Source organism: Perognathus longimembris, chromosome 2 (genome assembly GCF_023159225.1).
Source record: "Perognathus longimembris pacificus isolate PPM17 chromosome 2, ASM2315922v1, whole genome shotgun sequence".
NCBI lineage: Eukaryota > Metazoa > Chordata > Mammalia > Rodentia > Heteromyidae > Perognathus > Perognathus longimembris.
In genome coordinates, this window is record NC_063162.1 from 59,825,705 (window position 1) to 59,840,997 (window position 15,293).

At 47.8% G+C, this 15,293-nt stretch overlaps 1 protein-coding gene across 2 annotated transcripts in view; it reads right to left on the reverse strand.

Moving 5' to 3' along the window:
• Nucleotides 1-15,293, reverse strand: part of Arhgap22 (Rho GTPase activating protein 22) — a 147,061-nt gene that overhangs the window by 106,758 nt on the left and 25,010 nt on the right. The window lies entirely within an intron of this gene.

Sequence of the window (15,293 nt, forward strand, 5' to 3'; positions counted from 1 at the left end):
CACCTGTGGGGGGGGGGGCAAGGGGGTACTCTGGGAATGACTGCATCTTTGGAAGGTTGCCCTTGGGCTACTGGAATCTAGTTTCATATAAGCACTGTAGAAATTGGGATCACCTACTGATATCCTGTGGCCAACTTGGAGTTCCTAGGGCCTCAGGAAAATCTCCCTATGGCTACGCAATCGTGGCTCATACCCTAGCTACTCAGGAGGCTGAGATCTGAGGATTGAGGTTGGTTTAAAACCAACCTGGGCAGGAAAACCTAAGACTCTTACCTCCAATTAATCACCAAAAAGCTGGAAGTGGAGCTATGGATCAAGTGGTAAAGGGCTAGCCTTGAGCAAAGAAGCTCCAGGACAGCACACAGTACCATATTCAAGTCCTGGGGAAGGGAGAGGAGGGAGGGAGGGGTGTTGTGCCAAGTTGCAAGACCACCCCCAAGAAGACCACCAAGATTCAGACACTCCGAAATGCAAAAGCAAGGCAAGGGTTTATTGAACGAGCTGCCAACTCGGGCCTCGTCCTACCCACCGACACAGCGGAGGTTAGGAGGAAGCCCCGAGCTGTGATTACACAGGGCTTATAAAGGCAAAGAACAAGGTTACAACAATCAGCTGTGCAAGCAAGATTAGAACACAGGTACAAATCTGATTGGCTCAGGGTTCGATTCTAAAATGGGGTTCACGTGGTGGGGCCTGACTTCAAAGTCTGGCACCTCATTTCCCCCTTTTTCTTTTTGGTACCTTGGGAGCCAATCATGGCTCCATTCTGTCCATTTCAATGGCTTGCATGTCTAGGGGATGATATAGAGGTAAGGCATGGGCCAGTAGGGCCAAAAGTAGTATCCGAAAATAACTCTGGTCCCTCGGTTTTAAAGGGGGGCTGATGGGTGAAGATCATCCATCTTCTGTAACTTCTTCAGGCTGACTCAGGGGCGTTGACCTCACCCAGCCAGGAACCTATAACCCTAGTCTACTTTACCAAGGGACTGCAGGATTCACCTCACTTTGGAGTGAGCTGCCAAAATAACATTAACACCAGCCAGGGTAGTAAGGAAAGAAGGCAAAAAGAAAATTATAACAATATTCAGTCTAACTTTCTTTTAATGGCAATTAAACATTTTGGTAGCCATAATTCTCCCTTTCTCACTTTGCAATAATTATTTAGGACAATTTTACTTCCAAATTTCTTATCTAGAAATGTATTCTTGATTTCCAAAGCCTTTCTAACACTAACACAACACTTTAGCTTTTATCTGCATTGGAAAAACTGAAGCTCACAGGCATTCTGAAACCAGGTGCCGCCCTTTGCCTACGGGCTGCTTGTTTCAAAAGAGCCTCTTTTTTTTTTTTTTCTTCAGTCCTAATTACTGCATGGCATGAAGACCTTTGAATTTAAACTTAGTTTTGCATCATACTGCAGTCTTGAACATATTCACACTCACACATGCACACACACATACATTTTCAAAAGATCTTAAAGCGCGCTGAATAAGCATCGGCCGTACATTTTAAGACAAAAACCTTTAACAAAGGATTTTAGCATTCTCCAGCCTCATTTCCCAGGGCTTGATAGTTTTAGTAAAACATTTTTAGTCTTAGTAAAACATTTTAGCGCACCAAACAATTTTCTGCTTAAGAAGGCTGGGTGGGGGTCCCCCCAGAGTTCTTTTTTTGCGGACATTCTCACTGATTGACTGATTGTGGGCTGTCACCTGTACATCTTTCCAATGAGCTATGCAGGTTTGACACAAAAGAGACTGTTATACTTACAAACAACACAGAGATGACAGCGCAGCATGGTGAGGTCACTCCCTGCCACCTGTGGGTGGCTTGGGCTGGCCCTACATCCACCCCATCGGCGGCTGCGGGTCAGGACTTGGACTTGGGGCTGATGCGTCCGTGTCCTGGGCTGTCGGTGCCGGCGAGTTGACTGGGCAGGATCCTCCGGAGCGGAGGGCACAGCTGAAACATTTTCCTCAGAGTCCTCCTCTTGTAGAGTTAACTGGGATGGGGAGTATGGAGCGGGAAACATTTCCTCCTCCATGCTTCCTCCCTATGTCAAAGCTCCCTCAATTTCCTCAAAGGTGGACCATTCTGACTTGCACAGGGTGATCCACTTTTCCTTTTTAAGGGCCACACCTTGGTTCTGAGCTATCTCCTTAACCTCCCTCCAGTGAGCTAGGATCAAGTCTAGGGGGCTAGATGGAGGTCCTCAAGATAGAACGTTATCCATAGCTCTGATCAGATGTTCAGTCCAAAAGGCTACAAAAAACAAAACAATTAATACAAAAGGAGGAAAACACACAGGCCTGAGAACAAGAAAAGCTACGAGTTGGAGATCTCCCAAGCTGGCCCACAACCTCCTACAAGGGTGCAGAAGGAATGGACCCGAGTTGGCCCACAACCTCCTGCAAGAAGGAGTGGACCCGAGTTGGCCCACAACCTCCTGCAAGGGTGCAGAAGGAGTGGACCCGAGTTGGCCCACAACCTCCTACAAGGGTGCAGAAGGAGTGGACCCGAGTTGGCCCACAACCTCCTGCAAGGGTGCAGAAGGAGTGGACCCGAGTTACGAGTTGGAGATCTCCCAAGTTGGCTCACAACCTCCTGCCAGGGTACAGGAGGAGTGGACCCAAGTTGGCCCACAACCGCCTGCCAGATAAGCAGAAGGAGCAGACCCAAGTACAAGGTGGGCGGGTTGAGTCTCGTTTAGGAGGCCCTCCTGGTCAGTTCCAGCCAAAAACCAAACTGACTTGCGCCCTACAAGTATAAGCAAAAGCAAAACAGACAAATTACAGGACAAGACAAATGAACAGCGCTGTTTTCTTACCTTCGGAGTCTGGGATCTCGGGGTCTCTGGGGCTATCCCGGACGAGCCCCCAAATGTTGTGCCAAGTTGCAAGACCACCCCCAAGAAGACCACCAAGATTCAGACACTCCGAAATGCAAAAGCAAGGCAAGGGTTTATTGAACGAGCTGCCAACTCGGGCCTCGTCCTACCCACCGACACAGCGGAGGTTAGGAGGAAGCCCCGAGCTGTGATTACACAGGGCTTATAAAGGCAAAGAACAAGGTTACAACAATCAGCTGTGCAAGCAAGATTAGAACACAGGTACAAATCTGATTGGCTCAGGGTTCGATTCTAAAATGGGGTTCACGTGGTGGGGCCTGACTTCAAAGTCTGGCACCTCAGGGAGGTTATGCCAGGCTGTACCTAGCTGGGGCTTGGCTCTCTGTCATGCTTCCTCTAGACCCACACTGGTATCTACAGGGGCCTCTTTACTAAATAACTGCATGGGAGACGCTCACCCCGCACTCCCAATGGTTTTCATCATCTTCTGAACAGGCTAGAGGCAGGCCTGTCCTCCAATCTCCACTCTGGACCATGCACACAGGGGCTGGCCCCCGGTGTATTTACCCATGGAAGGGCCCTAAGTGCACTGGGGAGCACAGAGAAGCGGCTGCAGGAGGGATGAAGTCCGATTGATTTATGAGAATAAAGCAGGCTGGGGAAATGGCAAGATGGATCTCAAAGCTGAATTGATTCAAAGGGTAAGAATCAAGGCTGCAAGATTGATTGAGAAGAGAGGGGTGAGGTAATGGAAGGGCATTCTGGAGGGCTCTGGATGGGATGGTTTCATAAAATTAATGTGATTTGTAGCCAGAGTCCAGGGGGCTTGGACGAAGCTGTGCTGTCCTGGGAATACCACTGGAGTGGCTGATGATTGATTAAGCCCCCGGCTCCTTGTGCTCCCTTACTATTTTTTATTTGTTAGTGTTTTGTTTTGACTGGTTACTTTAGCACACTATCTGAGTTCTCTTGGCCACCTCTTCTTTCCAAGGTCCCCCATCTGAGGGGATGGAAAACAAGCCAGTCCCTCTTAATGGGTCCCACTTTAGTGCATGAAGAAATTCAGATACATATGCTCTACCTCTTCCATCTACAAAAATATTAATTTTTAATAGCAGTGCAAGAGCCTAGAAAGTTTAGAAAAATGTTTCATAATGATTATTTTAATGATTAAGAAATCAATATAAAAGATCACATACACAAATACACACACACATACACACATATTTGATATATTTGGTGCTGCTTTTGGTGCCTGAACTCTAGGCCTGAGCACTGTCCCTTAGCTTTTTGCTGTCCCTTACCTTTTTCCACTCAACCACTTGAACCACAACACCACTTTCGGCTTTTCCTGTTTATGTGGTACTGAGGAATCAAACCCAGGCAAACACTCTACAACTAAGCTGCATTCGCAGCCCCGGCTATCATATTCTTAACAGTTATTCTTACTGGCTGTCCTGGATCTGCTGCCCATCTGAGATAGAGGAGGGGTTGCAGGGGGCTGGGGCAGCACTCTGACTACTTATTCCATATTTCTGTGTAGAGGAATCCCTCAGGTTCAACTACAGTTATTCTCCCTCTTCCCTCACCTTCTCCCTCGAGCTTGAACTCAGGGCCTGCAGGCTATCCCTGAGCTTTCTGCTCAAGGCTAGTGCTCTACCACTTGGAGCCACAATCCCACTTCCAGTTTTTAGGTGGTTAATTGGAGATAGTCTCAGGGACTTCCCTGTGCAGGATGGCTTTGACCTTTGATCCTCAGATCTCAGCCTCCTGAGTAGCTAGGATTAGAGGCATGACTCACTTGTGCAGGGCTTCAGCCTCTATTCTTAACCCAGCTGGTACTTACAGACTATTCAGAGGTGGAGGGAAGATGGGGAAAGTGGTCAGCACTGCTCAGGACAGAATGTGCAGACTTGGAGGAGCCTGCCTGGCCCTCTCCACAGAGCCGGGTTCTCCTTCTGTCTCCCTCACACTGTGAATGGCAGAGAGGAAGCACTATTGCTCCCCAAGTATTTCCTCTCTCCTCCCTGCCCCCAGGACCCCTCCCGGCAGACAGGAAGTCCCCACTGCAGCCTGGGCTCCTACTCCAGACACCTGCTTATGAAAACCCTCTCTGGATGTGAGGACCCCTTATTCCACAACCACATCTCTCACTGCCTTCCTTTGTTGTTCTGTTTGTTCATTTTTGTTTTTGTGCCAGCACTGGGGTTGAACTCAGGGCCTTGTGACTTCACTTGGCTTTTTTGTTGTTGTTGTTCAGGGCTGTTGCTCTATCTCTTGAGCCAAAGCTCTACTTCTGGCATTCTGGCTGATTAATTTGAGAAAAGAGTCTCTTGGATTTATCGGCCTGGGCTGGCTTCAAACTGTGATCCTCAGATCTCAGTCTCCTGAATAACTAGGCTGCTATGGCCTTCATGCTCACAGCCACCCAGGGCTGGGTGCCCAGGATCACTCTCCTCTCCTATCTCCTGGATCTGGGCGGGGTGTATAACTACATCCAGTCACAAGCTGTCTGTCGAGAGCTTTGGGCTTTGCATCCAGTCCTTCCATTTTCTAGCTGGCAAGTTCTCCACAGTCTATAAGTGCCAGGTTGTGGCAAAACACTGGCTGAGAACACAGGCTCCTAGCCACCCCTCCCCCTAGCGCTGGGTCCCTGGGGCTGCCAGGCCATTTGCTGCTGCCCATAGCACCCATGCCAGAGAGAAGGCATTGTGTCCAAGAGGGAGACACTGCCAAGTGCAGTGCCCTGCCCAGTCCTTCCCACATCCCTCCCACCAGCTGATGGGCAAACAAATTTCTCTCTCCTCCTTCCTCATCTGGAAAATGGAGAATAAAGGAGGTCCCACAGGGGCCAGGACATGGCTAGTACAACAGGACTTCAGGATGGACATACAGGCAGGGTACAAAAGCAAGATGCATCACAATAATGGAGGGCCAGACCAAAAGCATCCTCTCACAGAAGCAGATCCACGGAACACAGGGCTGAGACGCACATCCTGGCCTGTCTTGCCTTATTGCAAAACCAAGTACCTTTAGGCCATTTCATTATCCGGAAGTGAGCAGAACTGATTCGGGGCCTGGTGGGTAGGGGTGGGGAGGCCCTGCGGCCAGGAGGCTCTGAACTGTGTCTGTTGTGGAGCACGGCAGCAGTGCTGGGGAGTGCGGGTTGCTTAAGGAGTGCAGACAGGAGTGTAGGTGGGGTGGTGCAGGCCGCTCAACTGTGGCGCGACCTGTGGCACTGGAGCTGCTAACTACAGAAATACAGGGAGTTAATATACAACACCAGAGCTGGGTGCTGGTGGCTCACACTTGTAATCCCAGCTACTCAGGAGGCTGAGGTCTGAGGATGGGGGTTCAAAGCCAACCTGGGCTTGAAAATCTTAATCCTAACTAACCACCCAAAAGCTGGAAGTAGAGTTGTGTGGCTCAAGTGGTAGAGTGCTGGTCTTAAGGGAAAAAAAGAAAAAAGCTCAGGGACAATGCCCAGTCCTTGAGTTCAAGCCAGAACCAACACAAATTATATATATGTGTGTGTATGTGTGTGTGTGTGTGTATTTGTGCATATACATAATGTATATATACACACATATATATATATACATATATATGTAAAATCTGGACTGCTGGACCCCAGTAGGTAGATGGATCCAGGCCTGTTTAAGTCCTCTCACATCCTTGCCCCTACTCCTCACATGATACTCTCCCTTCTATGTTTTTCCTTTTTTTAAATTTTATATCATTATTATAAAAGTTGCTGTACAGAGGGGTTACAGTTATGTAAGTCAGGTCATGAGCACTTTTTTTTTTTTTTGACAAAATCATCCCTTCCCTTGCTCTCTTCCAGTTTTTCCCTCCTGTCCCACCCCGGCCCCAAGTTATTCAGTTCCTCCTCTTTCTTTTTCCTTCTTCTTCTTCTTCCTCCTCCTCCTCCTTTTTTTTTGCCAGTCATAGGGCTTGAACTCAGGGCCTGAGCACCTGGATTCTTTTTGCTCAAGGCCAGCACTCTACCACTTGAGCCACAGCACCACTTCCAGCTTTTTCTATATATGTGGTGGTAAGGAATTGAACCCAGGACTTCATATATGCAAGGCAAACACTCTACCACTAAGCCACATTCCCAGCACCTGTACAACTAGTTCATTTTTAACATAGTGTTTACTGAGTACCACTGCTGCATTTGCTCACCCTTTGTCCCTCCATTTCCCTGCCCCCTTTACCTCCCCAAAGATAGATAAATGAAAAAACAAGACAAAAAGAAAAGAACAACAAAGAAAAGAACTTGTTTCCATGTATGTTTTTCTTCCATGGCACTCTCACTCCCTGTCCCATCATCCCCCCTCCTCCCAGACTCTCTTCCTTCTCTTATGGCCTTTCCCTCCTCCCTCAGCCTTTTCCTAACATCCTCCTCCTCCCATGGTCCTCCCCTTCCTTTTTACCTGGTCCTCCCCTCTCCCACCATCCCCTTCCTCCTCCTCACAGTCCTCCCCATGGTCTCCTGTGAGTCCTCCCGCCCACACCCTGCTTCCCCCTGCCCTCATGGGCAGCTCTCTCCTCATCCTGAGTGTGGGCAGAGCTGGCTCGCGGGCCCAGTCCCCCCACAGCCCACCATCGGGCATGGGAGCCATCCCTCCACAGACCACAGTCGGGTACGAAGCAGTCCCCCAGGGCCTCAGGGAGAGGCCCACCGAGTCACGGTACCCAGCACTAAGCTGCCACGAGGGACAGGAAGCCCGTGGCTGCCCTGGGGCAGAAGCTTCTAGGGCTCGGAGTAACCCAGCCGGCAGGTACAGGGAGGGAGGCCAGGGCCTGAGCACCCATCAACAACCCCACTTCCTCTGGCCTCGCCTCTGTCCTGCCCCGAAAGGTGCTTTGCAGGTGAGAGGCCACATGACTGGCCACCTGACCACAGCCTCTCAGGAGTGCTCTCCCCTGGGTGGCACAAATCCACACACAGGGTCCCGTTGATGGCAAGGCTGGTGTTCAACTGTGTTCCCAGTTGTGTAAAACTATAGCAGTGCACCTGGGTGCAATACATAACCCATGATAAAGACAATAGTCTACTGGTCTATATATTTAATTCCCATGCTTATAAAGTAAAAATAATAAAGCTTATAACTTATCATTCAATAAAGCAAAATGTTGTTCAATAATCTAGTGTTTTTCTTTTTTCTCTAGCAGTGTTTGAACCCAGTCTCATGCTAGCTTAGCTGGTACTCTTGCACTTGAATCGTGCCTCCCGTCCTTTTTGAGTGGTTAATTTAAAGATGAAATCTAAAAAACTTTTCTGCCTAGAATGGCCTAGAACGATGATCATCTGGATCTCACTAGGATTAAAGGCATGAGCCATCAGCACCTTGTCCAGTATTTTTAGCCTAGAGCAGTGCACAGTGATAGCAGAAGCAGGATCTCCTTCCCTTCCAGAGCCTCATTGCTCACCACAGCACTTCCAGCCCAGCGCTCTCCCATCTCAGTAAGACACCCCCCCATAGGTATGCATTTTATAATCTCATATGATGTAAGTTTGTGTGTGTGTGTGTGCGTGCACACGTGCACTCTCATGGGCGTGCACTGGTCCTAAGACGTGAACTCAGGACCTGGGCACTCACAGTGCCTGAGCTTTTTTGCTCAAGGCTAGCACTCTGCCACTTGAGCCACAAGTCCACTTCTGGCTTTTTGGTGGTTAATTGGAGATGAGATTCTCAAGAGTTTTCCTACCCAGGCTGGCTTTGAACTGAGATCCTCAGATCTCAGCCTCTTGAGTAGTTATTTTTACAGGTGTGAGCCATTGGCATCTGGCCAGTGGTTGATGACTTTGCTTAGACATTTTCCATATCTAGACACAAATACTTCCTAGTAGCCTACAGCTGTCTACAGTATTCAACTCATTGACATGAGCGAGGGGAGGGGGACTGTACCACATAGCTTAGATGTGTGCTAGGCCACACCATAACTGGGTAAATACAGTCTGTGATTTTGGAAGAATAACAAAGTCACCTAATAGCACATTAGGCAAAACAAGACTATTGATTTTTGCACCTACTTCCAGGTATAAATAATATTAATTAATTTCTTGAATTTTCCCCGAGTTGTCTATTGCTTTCTTATTATATTTCTTATTATTTCTTATTTCTTACCTTCTATTCCCATCACACAGGAGCATAGCACAACCTTGCAACATTGTTATATTATAAAATTGGGCACTGCAACCTTCCAACATTGTTATATATTATAAAAATTGGTTGGATAGTGGAAAGCTGGTGGCTTGTGCCTGTGGTCCTGGCTACTGAGGAGGCTGAGATCTGGGAATTGTGGTTCAAAGCCAGCTAGGGCAGGAAAGGCCATGAGACTCTTACCTCCAATTAACCACTTAAAAACTGGCACTAAAAACAGTGGCGCTGTGGCTCAAGTGGTAGAGTGCTCACCTTGAGCAAAAAAGCTCAGGGACTTTCCAGGCCCTGAGTTTAAGCCCCACAACTGAAAAAACAAACAAAAAAACCTGGTTAAATATACAAAACTTTCATTTTTAGTCGCACTTGAGCTATGGATTACAAGATAATATATAGTTTTTTCCTTTCATATTTCACTCTTTGTTTTTCCTGGAGTTCTCCTTGCTTTTGTATTTGCACAGTTTTCTACTAACTGTCTAGTACTCAGCCTTAAACAGCTCATCTCAGAATAAAAAGACTATAGATATTTTATCACTCCTCATGTCTAAAGGTCCCAGGAGACCTGGGGGACTAATTACGAGGTCTATAGATAGTGCTGTCTAGGGAGAAGGCCCTAGCATGGGAAAGGCATGGGTTCTCCAAGCCACCACTGCTGAGGCACCTGTCATTCTCCAACCACATCACATGACAGCCATGAAGCCTTCCCTGAGTGAACTCAAGACAAATAAGAACGACACAAATGCCTGGAGCATTGAGACAGACAAACAAATTTGGAAAAGAGTGAGAAAAGGCAACTGAAAGGATTTTGCCCCTCTATGCATTCTCTGCCCAAACCACAGAACTGACCAGCTCTGACCACTCAGCCAGGACTCCCCCCACTCATAGGCCACGCCCTCTATGGTGGATGGCTATGCCTCTGGGGCTCTGCTCAGTGTTCTGAGGTGTCCTCTGAAAGAAGAGACCCTCCACCTGGCACTGGTGGTTCAAGTCTGTAATCCTAGCTACTCAGGAGGCTGAGACCTGAGGGTTGCAATTTAAAGCCAGCCCAGGCGGAAAATCCATGAGACTCTTATCTTCAATTAACCACTAGTTGGAAGTAGAGCCCTAGCTCAAAGCAGTGGAGTGCTAGCCTTGAGAAAAGAGCTCAGGGACAGCTCCCAGGTCCTGAGTTTCAAGTCCTACAACTGATAAAAAAAAAAAAAAGACCCCTTTATAATGGCAGTGAGTCCATCCTGAGCTTTCCACACAAAGTCAGAACCTGAAAGGAAAATTAAGGGGGCATAGCAACTGGAGAAATAGAATTTAAAATCTTAAACATCTGGGAAAGAAATCTTAATATACAAAAAATCAGTGATGAACAGCAGATAGGGAAAATTCTTGTCACATCCAAGACAGGCAGGGAAAGGGACCTAAACCAATTAGAGCCTCTGAGGCAGTGTGCTAACCTCCCAGGCTAACACTGCTCCATTATTCACTAATTCATTCATTTGTTCCTTTTTGTACCCATTGGGTGCTGGGGCGGGTGGTGGTAGTGTAACGATACTCAAAACAGAAGTGCAACTGGGTTCTGGTGGTCCATGTCCACAATCTCAGCTACTCAGGAGGCTGAAACCTGAGGATCACAGTTCAAAGCCAGCCCTAGGCAAGAAAGTCTGTTAGACTCTTACCTCCAATTAACCAGCAAAAAGTCAGAAGTAAAGCTGTGGCTCAAGTGTTAGAGTGCTAACCTTGAGCAAAGAAGCTCAGGGATACTGCCCAGGCCCTGAGATCAAGCCCCAGTACTGGCACCAAAACGAAAACAAAACAACAACAAAACCAAAAATCACAGTAAGACATAACCAGAAACAGTCTCAGCCTTCAGGGGCCTTACAATCCAGTACAAATGACAAATATCCCTTTCAAAAAAGAAAAAAATCACTTTCAGAACTGTGCATGTACATCCCAAGTGGAAGGAGGGGATGAGAGAGAACCCAGCTTAGAGCAGGGTGTGGGGAAAGACCACCCTGGTAAGGAGAGCAGACAGCTGGAGGGTGTGAAGTTCAGGGATGTGTGAATGTGCATGAGGAATTCCAGAAAGCCGCAGCATGCAAAGGCCCTGTGGCAGGAGACTCATGCAATGCTTGAGGACAGGCTAGGAGAGTGAGAGGTGGCTTGGAAGTATGAAGGAGGTTCTGTGGATCACAGTAACTCTTTCTGGGTTGTAACCCAGAGCAAGGGAGATAGATGGCAGAGGGTGCAGGTCTGGGTTTGCTTTTGGAATGAGGCCTTGACTTTGCTGTAGGAGGTGGAGGGGGCCAGGTGTTATTGCCACAGCCCAGGTTACAGAGGATGGTGGCTGAGGAGGAAGAGCAGGTAGAGCGGAGATGTCTCTCACTCCCATGAAGCCAGGGCTGGTCTTGGGAGCTCAGGGACCTGGCGCTGTCCCTTAGCTTATGTGCTCAAAGTTCATGCTCTACCACTTGAGCCACAGCTCCATTTCTGGCTCTTTTGGTGGTTAGTTGGAGATAAGAGACTTTGAACCATGATCCTCAGATGTCAGCATCCTGAGTAGCTATGATTACAGGTGTGAGCCACTGATGTCTGGCTTGTCCATTTTTTAACATCATCATCATCATCATCATCATCATCATCATCATCATCCATGTGGATTGTGTATATAGTGTGGTGTGTAAATGTGTTTATGTGTATGTGTGTGCTGTATGCTGCATTGTATGTGTATTTGTGTATTTATTGTAATGTTGTGTGCATTACATTGGTTTGTGCATACCATGTGTTGTATCACATTGTGTGTGTTTGTGGTGTGTTGTAGTATGTACACAGTACTGTGCTGCACTGTAATGTGTGTACTGAGTGTGTTGTGGTATGGTGTGGTGTTGTATGGTATATGTGTTGAGTATATATGTTGTACTATAGTATGTGTATTGTGCTAAGTATTGTGTTGTATGTGTATGTGTCTATGTGTTGGAATATGTGTCTAAATTGGTCAGCAAGAGCAGATAGTGAACCAAACTTAGTTCCTGTTAGGTTTGAACATTGTTTGCCATCAACGCTAGCATTGATGTCTTTAAGAGGTAATTAGGACATGGGGTGCCAACCTGGAGAAGGGATTAATATAGTTCTGGAAGCAGTGGGTGGGCTATGGCAAGAGCAGGTTTAGAGTGAGCCTGAAGCCCCTCTCAGGTTTTTCTATGTCCCTAATCTCTCACATGTGAGCCAACTCCCCTCCCTTCTGCTCTCTCACCAAAGTCACGCAGATGATAGCACGTGCTCACTGGCCTTGGAATCAAATCAGTCAGCCTGTCCACCTGCCCCATCTCTCTCTCTCTTTTCTCTTTCTCTCCCCCCCATTTTTATTTACTTATTTATTTTGCCTGTCCTGGGGCTTGAACTCAGGGCCTGGGCACTGTCCCTGAGCCACAGTACCACTTCCAGTCGTTTCTGTTTATGTGGTACTGAGGAATCGAACCCAGGGCTTCATGCATGCTAGGCAAGCACTCTACCACTAAGCCACATTCCCTTCCATTCCCTTCCCCTTCCTTCCTTCCTTCCTTCCTTCTTCTCCTCCTCTTCTTCCTCCTCCTCCTCCTCCTCCTCCTCCTCCTCCTCCTCCTCCTCCTCCTCCTTCCTCTCTCTCTCTCTCTCTCTCTCTCTCTCATCACTGTGTCATTCTTGAACTCAGGGCCTAGGCTCTGTCTCTCTGTCTAGTACTCTACCCCACTAGAGCCACAGCACCACTTCTGGCTTTTTTTTTTTTTTTTTGGTAGTTAACTGGAGATAAAAGAGTCATGGATTTTCTTGCTCAGGCTGACTTAGAACCTCAATCCTCAGATCTCAGCTTCCTGAGTAGCTAGGATTACAGGTGTGACCCACCAGCGCCTGACAAGGGTTTCCTGGGTCGTTATCCCACAGTAAGGAATGACAGTAATCTCCAATTAACAGGTGCCCTGCACAATGAAGAGGTCTGAGGGGCCAAACTAGGTCTGTGGCCACCTAGATCAGACAGTGGCTGAGCACCAGGGCTTCAATTTGCATAATCCTGATCTATTCTAAGCCTGAAAGCTTTGGAAATGCATTCTGATGAAAATTCTTGTCTGCCAGAGCTTGATTTCTTTGATTGAATATTTTTGGCCCCTATTTTTTCCAGAAATGCCCCCAGAGAGAGTTATTTCTCAAATCTGATTGCTTTGCTGACCATAGCCTCATGGTTTGCAGGCTGCCTCCTCCTGCCTCACCTCCAGCACTGTTAGTCCTGCATGCACACACATGCATGTTTGCATGCCTCCCACCCCCCAAGGCACCTTATACACTCCCCTACTCTAGCATGCCTCTCCTCCCTGTGGCACCCCCTTTAACTCAGCCCCCTGCTATTTCTATTTCTCAGCCTGCAGCACGTGTGTGTGTGCGCGTGCACGCACCAGTACTGAGTCATGAACTAATGGCCCCATATTCTTGCTTGGCTTTCTCATTCAAGGCTACTGCTCTACCACTGAGCTATAGCTTTACTTCTAGTAAGTTGGAGATAAGAATAAGAGTCTCCCAGACTTTTCTGTCTGGGCTGGCCTTGAACCTTGATCCTCACCAGCCTCCTGAGTAGCTGACGTTGCAGGCATGAGCCACTAGCATCCTGCTTTAGCCTTCAGTAGCTTATAAGAGGAGCACTTACTCCCCCCAGAAGCTCTTCAAACACTTCAGCTTCACTAGTAATGCATGCTCTTATAACGCCACTTGGCCACTGTTTATGAACATACATATTTTTGTGGGCAAGCAACTCTTTCATTAATCTCTGAAAAATAGCACTTTATAAGCTCAGTCTTGTCAGACATCTGACCAGATAATAGCCTGTAGAGGGATTCCCAATTTTGGCATAGGACACTGCTATTTGGGCTGGCTCACTCTTAGTTTGGAGCTTACCCATTGGCTACCAGTACCATGCTTCATTTGGAACCGCCCACATGTTCCTGGTGGGGTGGGGGTGGTGTTGGGAACACTGTACCTGGTTGAAAGTCTCACTTTAAGTATATGTAAAATAAATGTGTATAAGAAGTTTGAAAGTGCAAGCATTGCTCTCTTTCTGAACCAGCTAGCTCCTTACAACCAGACTAGAAAAGTTTTTTTTAAGCCACATAAATAATTGTAAATGTTCTTGTAGCTGTCTTTAACACCAAAAAATGGAAAGAAAATGGGTGAGATTAACTTAAGAATAGATTTTACTTAATCCACTATATCCAAACTATTGCCATTTTCAGCATGTAATATAATTATATATATAATTTTCAGCATGTAATATAATATCATTACTAATGAGCTATTTTATTTCCTATCTTTTATACGAAGACATCAAAACCTGGCATTTTTCTCAGTTTGGACTGATTAAGGGATCAAAAACCACATATGGCTCTTGGCTGTATCTTTGAAGGCAGGAATGGACTGAAGAAATGGGGTTATGCTATGGAGTCTGGCTGACCCCCCTCTTAGGTCATCACCAGATTGTGGCTCAAGCTCTCATCAGAGCAGGTAAGGTGTCCCTTGCCCATTGTGTCATAGGTCATAGTCATCCCAGTGCAACCCACAGAGGGGCCCCTGGGGGCCACTGAACAAGGCTGGAAGGCAGGGCCTACCCAAAAATGTTAACCAAGAGCCTTCATTACCATCTCATGACTGGGTGACCACTGTGAGACCCCAGGAGGTGGAGGTGTCCCTACTGCACACATGGAGAGACCTGCACACTGTCCCCTTCCCTCCAATTCCCCCATCCCATCTTCCTCCTTATTGCTCACAGAGGAGGCCTTGCCCACACACTGGCCATCCAAACACACATGTTCTATTTTCTTCCAAGATACACATTCTCAATCTAAAGCAACACTTGGTGTGCCTGGCCAGGAAGTTGCTCTGTGGGAAGATGTCCCAACCCAGTCCTCAGTCTCCAGCCCACTCTGCTGGGACCAGGCCGGCTGGTGCACGGCTGGGCTGTCCACTGGAGGGATGGATCTCTTTGCTGTCCCTGTGCTCCTCATCCTTTGCTCTTCTTGTTCCACACCAGGCACCTCGCTTGGCCACGGCCAAGCAGGGCCAGCCCTCCCGCCGCCGGGAACGTTCGCACCAGGCTCCCCAAGTCCCCGGGGCTGCAGGGGTGGGGGAGAACCCGCCCTCGGAGCCCATTCTGCAGAAGCCATGGCACTGCCCTCCCCGGTACAGCGAATTCTGCCTTTGTTTGCTGGCCATTTTCCTCTTAGCACAGAGGAAAAGTTTCCCCTCAAGTTGCCACCGGGCAGCCCCGA